This window comes from Penaeus chinensis, chromosome 27, assembly GCF_019202785.1.
Source record: "Penaeus chinensis breed Huanghai No. 1 chromosome 27, ASM1920278v2, whole genome shotgun sequence".
NCBI classification, from domain to species: Eukaryota; Metazoa; Arthropoda; class Malacostraca; order Decapoda; family Penaeidae; genus Penaeus; species Penaeus chinensis.
Genome location: NC_061845.1, coordinates 997,917 through 1,005,416, shown reverse-complemented (window position 1 = coordinate 1,005,416; position 7,500 = coordinate 997,917).

Sequence of the window (7,500 nt, the reverse complement as noted above, 5' to 3'; positions counted from 1 at the left end):
GCTCCCTTCCTTCCTTCCTTCCCCAGATCGGCATTATCATCGCCCAGCCCTACAGGGAAGGGCGGAAGGCAGTCAAGTTCAGCTGCGTCTCGCCTCCCGACAGCCAGGTGACCTTTCCCTCCTACGAGGACCCCAATTTCGAGCACCTGAGGAAGCTCCACGAGAAAGGGATTCAGGTGAGCTCTCTCTCTCTCTCTCTCTCTCTCTCTCTCTCTCTCTCTCTCTCTCTCTCTCTCTCTCTCTCTCTCTCTCTCTCTCTCTATATATATATATATATATATATATACTTATATACATATGTACTACACACACACACACACACACACACACACACACACACACACACACACACACACACACACACACACACACACACACACACACACACACACACACACAAGCATATTTATATATATATTATATATATATATATATATATATATATATATATATATATACACACACACATAAAGGTATAAATCAAATAACAGCATTACAATAAAACTGCTGCATTGAGTAATGAACGGCGAACAATTTTGCATTTAGTTTGTACCTAATCTTACCATATTTTTTCTGTTTTTACTTCCACGTTACTGTATCGGTGTAATTATAAAAAGTGTTTTTATAATAATTTTCATTTTCTAATACCTATATTGGGATCGATAATCTTTGGTATTAATGAACTATTTATTTTGTGCTTTTGTGCCGATGATGTTAATGAATAAACTAATATAGAAACAAAGTATTTAAGCGATAATAGATATAAATATATACATTGAGAGACAGGTGAATAATGGATAAATAAACAGAAAATGAGGAGACAGGTGAGTATTGAATAAACAAACAGAAAGATAAAGGAGACAGGTGAATAACGAAAGAGAAAAAGGAAAAAAAGACGAAAAAAAGTGGACGAATGATTAGACGCATCAACCTCAAATGAATGAGCAGAGAAACCAAGAAAGGTCAGAACCCCCTCCCCCCCCAAACAAACAAACAAAACAAAAAAAAACAAGAAAAGAAAAGAAAAACAAGATGAAACTCGCCCACTCTTCTCACTTCCAGGCAATCGTAGAGGTGGTGGAGGGCGTGTGCCAGACGGAGGTCAGAGTGCCGTGGAGTCGCTGGGTCGAGACCACGCCCCCCGACGCCCCTGGCCCTGATGCCCGCGCCCCTGAGATCTCCCCTGAAGTCCTGAAGAGGTGGGTCGTCTGAAGGCTAAAGGGGCTGGGTTTTGTTGGGAAAAAGGGTTGGGTTTTGCTGTAGGTCCATTCGGTAGAATCGCTGCTAAGAGTATGGTTTTCAGTCTTCATTTTATTCAATCTGTTACTTATTGAGAGAATAATCATTACTACTGAGTGAGAATTATGAAAAGGATTTGTAATTATTACTGATGATAGAGACTGTGATAAAGATAATGTGTTATGATGCTGGTGACAATAACTGGAGAGAACAGCATTAGCCACAGCAAGAGGAAAAACAGCAAAATAAAAGGAATGATAAAATGGCGAGTGATAGGACAGGAAATTATAACGATAATAATGGCATGATGATTATAATTACAGTAATAAGGCAAATGCTGCTGGAACAATCAAGATAATCAAAAGTGCCCCTTTTCTCAGTTTTAGTCTCCTTTATGGACACTTTGTTACATTTAGCTATTATAGTAGGTTCAGTGTTTATGCTAATGATGATAATAGCAATGCAATACGGATATGTGAGAAGACAATCCTCATATAAAAACCAAATAGAATAATAATAGTAATACAAATCAATAAATAAGTGAAAATTACACACGCAAAACAACAAGACCTGGCGTCCAAAAATAGACAAGAAATGAATAATGAGATGAAAAATCTAAATAAAATAATCACGTTTCCCTTGCCAGACTGGAAGACGCGGTGAAGGAAACAGCCACCGTCGACGTGCTGAGCGACGACTGGGGGAATCTGGGGAGGATGGACCGCTCTGCCACCGTCCTCAAGCCCTTCATAATCCCGGGGAAAGGTCTGGCGCCTCTGAGTAAAGGTAAGCGAGCGAAAACAGCACGCCCATGTCAGCTAGGTTGGGCGTTTCCAAGGGGGAGTGATCCTCGAAGGAAGAGCTCGTGGAAAAAAAAAAAAATATGGCGGGAAAAACGAATGGCATTTTTTGGGGTGACGGAGAGGCTGAGACATATTTGTGTTCGTCATAGATTTGGGTTTCAGATTCTCTGTTACTTCATCTCTCTCTCTCTCTCTCTCTCTCTCTCTCTCTCGCTCTCTCTTACTGTGGCTACTGTTTATATCTTTCAGTGTAGCGCAGGTATTGTATATGTATCAAAATAATGTTCCATTCTCTTTTTTTGTCATAATTTCTTCAGGTTAAACCCCATGTAATATTAATGACTATAAACACACACAAAAAAAAAAACGTTTATACTAATCTAACGCACTGCTTCATTGAAGAAGAAAATATTAGAGTTAGAATATAACTTTTCTCAATCAAAGGAATTCTTTAAACCGGTCTCGGTAAATTCTCACATTATCCATATATGTAAACTTCGTGTCTAAATTTCATTCTTCCAGATAAAGCACCGCCTCAGCCAAAAGGTAATCCGTGTCCAAAATTACTAATGCCTTTTTGTTTTTCGGATAAACTTTTATTTTTTATTGTTCTATATGCAGAACAGTTCCAAGCTCTATAACATAATACGTTTTCCTTCTCTTTATTTTACATCTGAACAAATTCTTTCTCCTTACGCTTTGCTACAAACCTTTTTTCTTACTTTCTTGTCATAACTTACAATCATCATCATTGTTATTATTGTTATCATTATTACCATTATTTCATATGCTTTCGGAAAGCCTTTTCAGCTACTCTCCTTTTCAGAAAAAACAACAACAACAAAACAAACAAACAAAGAAAAAACAAACAAACCAATCACATGCTTTTTACACAGCTTTTGCCAACGCTATATCTATAAAACAGGTATATCCTTTTTCTACTTTGGACTTGCTTCCATCGTGACAATTAAGCAGCCTTGGGGCATTCGCGCGTTGCACGGTTATCATTCGTCTTATTCTATTCCTCCTCCTCCTCATTATTATTATTATTCTCTTCTTCTTCTTCTCTTCCTCCTCCTCCTACTTCGTCTTCTTCTTCTCCTTCTCCTTCTCCTTTATCTTCTTCTCCTCCTCTTCTCCCTTCCTCCTCCTCCTCCTCCTCCTCCTCCTCCTCCTCCTCCTCCCCCATTTTCCCCTTCTTCATTTTTTGGAAACCAAACAACTTTCCTGTTTTGGTTTCTATTTCGTGTTGGTGGAAGGTTGTGAAGAAAGAAAATGTGTATGGAGAAGAGAGATTTGATAAATAAATGTGATAAAGAGATATTTAGTGATTTTTTTTCTTTTTTTCTTGTTTTTTTTTGCTTTTAAGTTTGTGAGAAAAAATGTGTAAAGAGGAAATATTTCGGAAAATCAAATGATTTTACAGTCTTTTATTATATTTCGTTCTATTTTGTTTCGGTGTAAATTTGTGAGAAGAAAAAATACATACGGAAGAAATATTCATAATGAATATTTATTCATTATGGAAAACAGAAAAAGAAAAGTTAGTGTCCCAGACTTTTGTTCTCCATTTTTTTTCTCTTTCTCCCTTTCTCCATTTTTCTTTATTTCTCTTCTCGCACCTTTTCTCCATTTTTTTCTTTCTTTCTCTTTCTCTCTTTTTTTCTATTTTTTATTTCTTTCTCTTTCTCTCTTTTTCTCCATTTTTTTTCTTTCTTTCTCTTTCTCTCTCCCTTTCTCCATTTTTCTTTCTTTCTCTTTCTCTCCATTTTTCTCCTTTTTTTCTTTCTTTCTCTTTCTTTTTCTATTTTCCTTTTTCCTAACTAAGAATCCAAATAGCCCTGTGAGGCCGCAACCAACTAAATCAAATCAGATCTGACACGTCCCCGGCTGCCAAAATGGACGCGGATTTTGAGCGCATTTCTTGCCTTGGTTTTGGGTTCGAGTTTAGGGTCACTTTTCTTTCTTCTTGATAATGAAATGGTAGAAACGGAAAGAAAGGAAGAAACGAGGAAAGGAGGGAGGAGGAGGAGGAGGAGGAGGAAGAGGAAGAGGAGAAAGAAGCGGAGGAGGAGGAGGTGGAGGTGGAGGGGGAAGAGATGGAGGTGGAGGTGAGGAGGGGGAGGAGGTGGAGGTGGAGGTGCTGTCCTTATCAAAATTCTCTTGCTTTTCAGAAATACCATTTTGTATTTCGTATTATTACCAATTCTCGCTTTTCTGTCAACGTCCGGGATTTACGTATATGAACAATTTTTTGTACAGCTTTTGTCAAAACCCACTCGCTCGCACACAACAATGGATATATATTGTACAAAAGTGAGTAGTTAAAATGTACAGTTTTACTCTTGCGTGAATATTTATTTTATTCGAAATGGCTGTAGATATTGTGCTTGTTTTTCCATTGGCTTTTATGTCGTTCTACAAACATGTATATGTTGACATACGTGTGTGCTTAAGCAGAAAAAATAAACATTTTTTTTTCTCTGTTATACTCTGTGTGTACGGTACATGTGTACACATTGCTCAGTATAGCGTAATACAGTATATACATTTTTCTCTCTTTGCTGGCTTGTATTATCGAACCTAAATGAGGCATGTTCTGCGTTACTGGTAAATCCTCTATCGCTGCGGTGCTCTCTCTAGCTAACGGGGTACAGCTACTGTGTTAGTAAAAGGTAATAATGATAATAATAATAATAATAATAATGATAATAATAATAATAATAATGTATAAAAATAGTAATAATAATAATGTATAAAAATAGTAATAATAATAATGTATAAAAACAGTAATAAGGATAATGATAATAACGAAGCAGAAACAACAATTATTATAATTGTCCTTACCATCATAATATAACTATTGTTAGAATTATCATAACAATCGTGATAATGATATTCAAAACAGTGAGAACAATACACACTAATAGTGATTATAAAGCCAAGAGCGATGCAACATTACCGCTCCGTCGGAAATGGGTAAATGAATAAACAAATAAATCGATAAATGAAATAAAAACAAAACCACACGAAAAAGTTACTTTGTAATTCTAGTTAAAAAAAGAAAAAGAAAAGTGCCTTAATTGCGCCTCTGCTGTCTCTTCTTCCAGATATAAAACCTGTTCGGCCAAAAGGTAATCAAAGTATATATCTATATATATTCATTGATATGTAATATATATTTTGATGAGAAGGATAAACGGTTGGTGGTCTTGTTATTTAATTCTATATATATTTTCCTGAGTTTTTTTCTTCTTCTTTTTTTTCGGTGGGAGGAAAATCATATATTTGGTGTGATTTATGGAATGGATTATTATTTTTCTTTTTATTATTGTCTGTTACTTTTTCCCTTGTTTTATCATGGGACGCTTGTATACATATTCTGCCCTTGATGGGTCCCTCTATTTTTAATTACTGTTTTCTTTTGTAGAGGAACTTTTTGATCGAGAGATTAGTATTTTTTTCCTCATTATACTTTTTTTTCAATGTCAAATTTTCCGCAGATATTGACTAGTACTAATATTATCGTTATTTTTTGTAACTATTTTTATAGCTAAACAATACTTTTCCTCAACTTTCGGTATTTGCTCTTAATATTTTATGTTATTGATTGGATATTCTGTTTAGCTTCGGCTTAATATTGATCATTAGGAAAGAAGATGGTACTATTTACCTGATTATGAAAAATGAACTCGATAAGACGAGGCTCAATAGCAAATAACATGCAATTAATTTTAATGATTATTCCGTTACTTCATCTAATTGCATTTAATCCGCTTGATAGAAGCACAGTCTAATGGCAGTATTAAGGGGGTTATTTTTTTTTCTCTAGTGTTATTAAATTGTTGTTAATGATACTGTGATTATCTTCTGTTAATCTTATTAGTGTATGTGTGTGTTTATATACCTGTATGTTTATTTGTATGTAATTATGTATGTATGTATGCATGTATATATGAATGTAAGTTTGTGTGTATGTCTATATATAGAAGTATATACAAGTATGTATGTGTATGTATGTATTATGTAGGTATGTTTGTGTGTTAGTATGTATTTATGCATGTATTTATAAGTGTACGAATTTATGAGAAGATAACCACAGAAATAATACGAACGAATACAACATTCAGGCTGTATGTTTTTTCACCTCGGTTAATTTCATTTCGATTCAGCGACATGAACACAGATCAGATTAAAAATAATTACCAGTGTATATAAACAATAAACATTACAGTCTAAAATCCATTCTTGTGATAATCAGGCTTTAGTCATCAGTAATATCGTATAAGTAGAAGCGGATTGGCCCGGGGAATTCAAAATCCATTATCAAAAAAAAAAAAAAAAAATCATAAAGACGATTGCGTTCAACACTTTATATAAATTATATCTAAATTCTGCCCAAATGGAGGATAATCTTGCACTCTGCAAATGCTATAATTAAATCCTGATATTGCAGGTGAATCAACATCCGGTGAAAAAGGGAAAGGTAAAGTTGAAACTGAACAGAAACAGGTTTTAAACGTGTTTCTACAGACATCTTGTCCACAGTCAGGAAATGTCTGTTCATATCTTGTTTTTTTTTTCTTCTATATATTTCTTGAAAGGAAATTCAGTACAATTCTTCTGTATCATTAAAGAGAGTTCTCTTCTCACTGTTTGTTTTTCATTTAATATATTTCTGTCATTTAATCTCTTTATTTTTTTTAGCTTGTTTATATTTCCTTTTAGGCTTATACCTCACTGTTCTGAATTCCGCGCACGCTCTCTCTCCTCTTGATTAGCTTTTGTTTTCTCGGCTCGAAATCTAGAATTCCGGTTGCATTTTGATTTTTTTTCGCCGGTACAAGACGTTCATTAAGTATGTTCTGTTTCGATTTTGCATTTTACCATTTTCTTTCCGGAATCGGGGAAGGGTCCAGATGACGAGGACATTTTCTGGGAATTTTATGTGAATAAATAAACATGGTAGAAAAACCCACACGGAATTTCGAAACTGTAGTCTCATTTTCAATAAATCTAGGTTTTGCGTTGTGGGTTTTTCTACCATAGTATCAACACGGAAGAGTGTTTTACCACTCATAATAAACATGTGCAGAAAATACGATGCATTGATATATACACTTCCCCCCACACCAAATATTTATGTTCTCTATTCCCTATCGAAGAGAAATATTATCTGCCACTGATTCTGTGGCAGATTCTTTATTTGGTTATGCGCCTCCTTTCTTATCTTTGAAACATTAAATATCTACGTCTGCTTAACTTACCAATACCCAAAGTCTGAGAGTAATTTTTGTCATTGTTATTATTGTGCTGCCTATTGGAAAGCACATACATCTCATCAACAATAATTACCAGTGTTTATAAACATTATAGCATTACAGTTTAAGATTCATCCTTGTACTAATTCGGCTTAAACTCTTGCAATAGCATATGTTCAAGCGGCTTTGTCTATCAA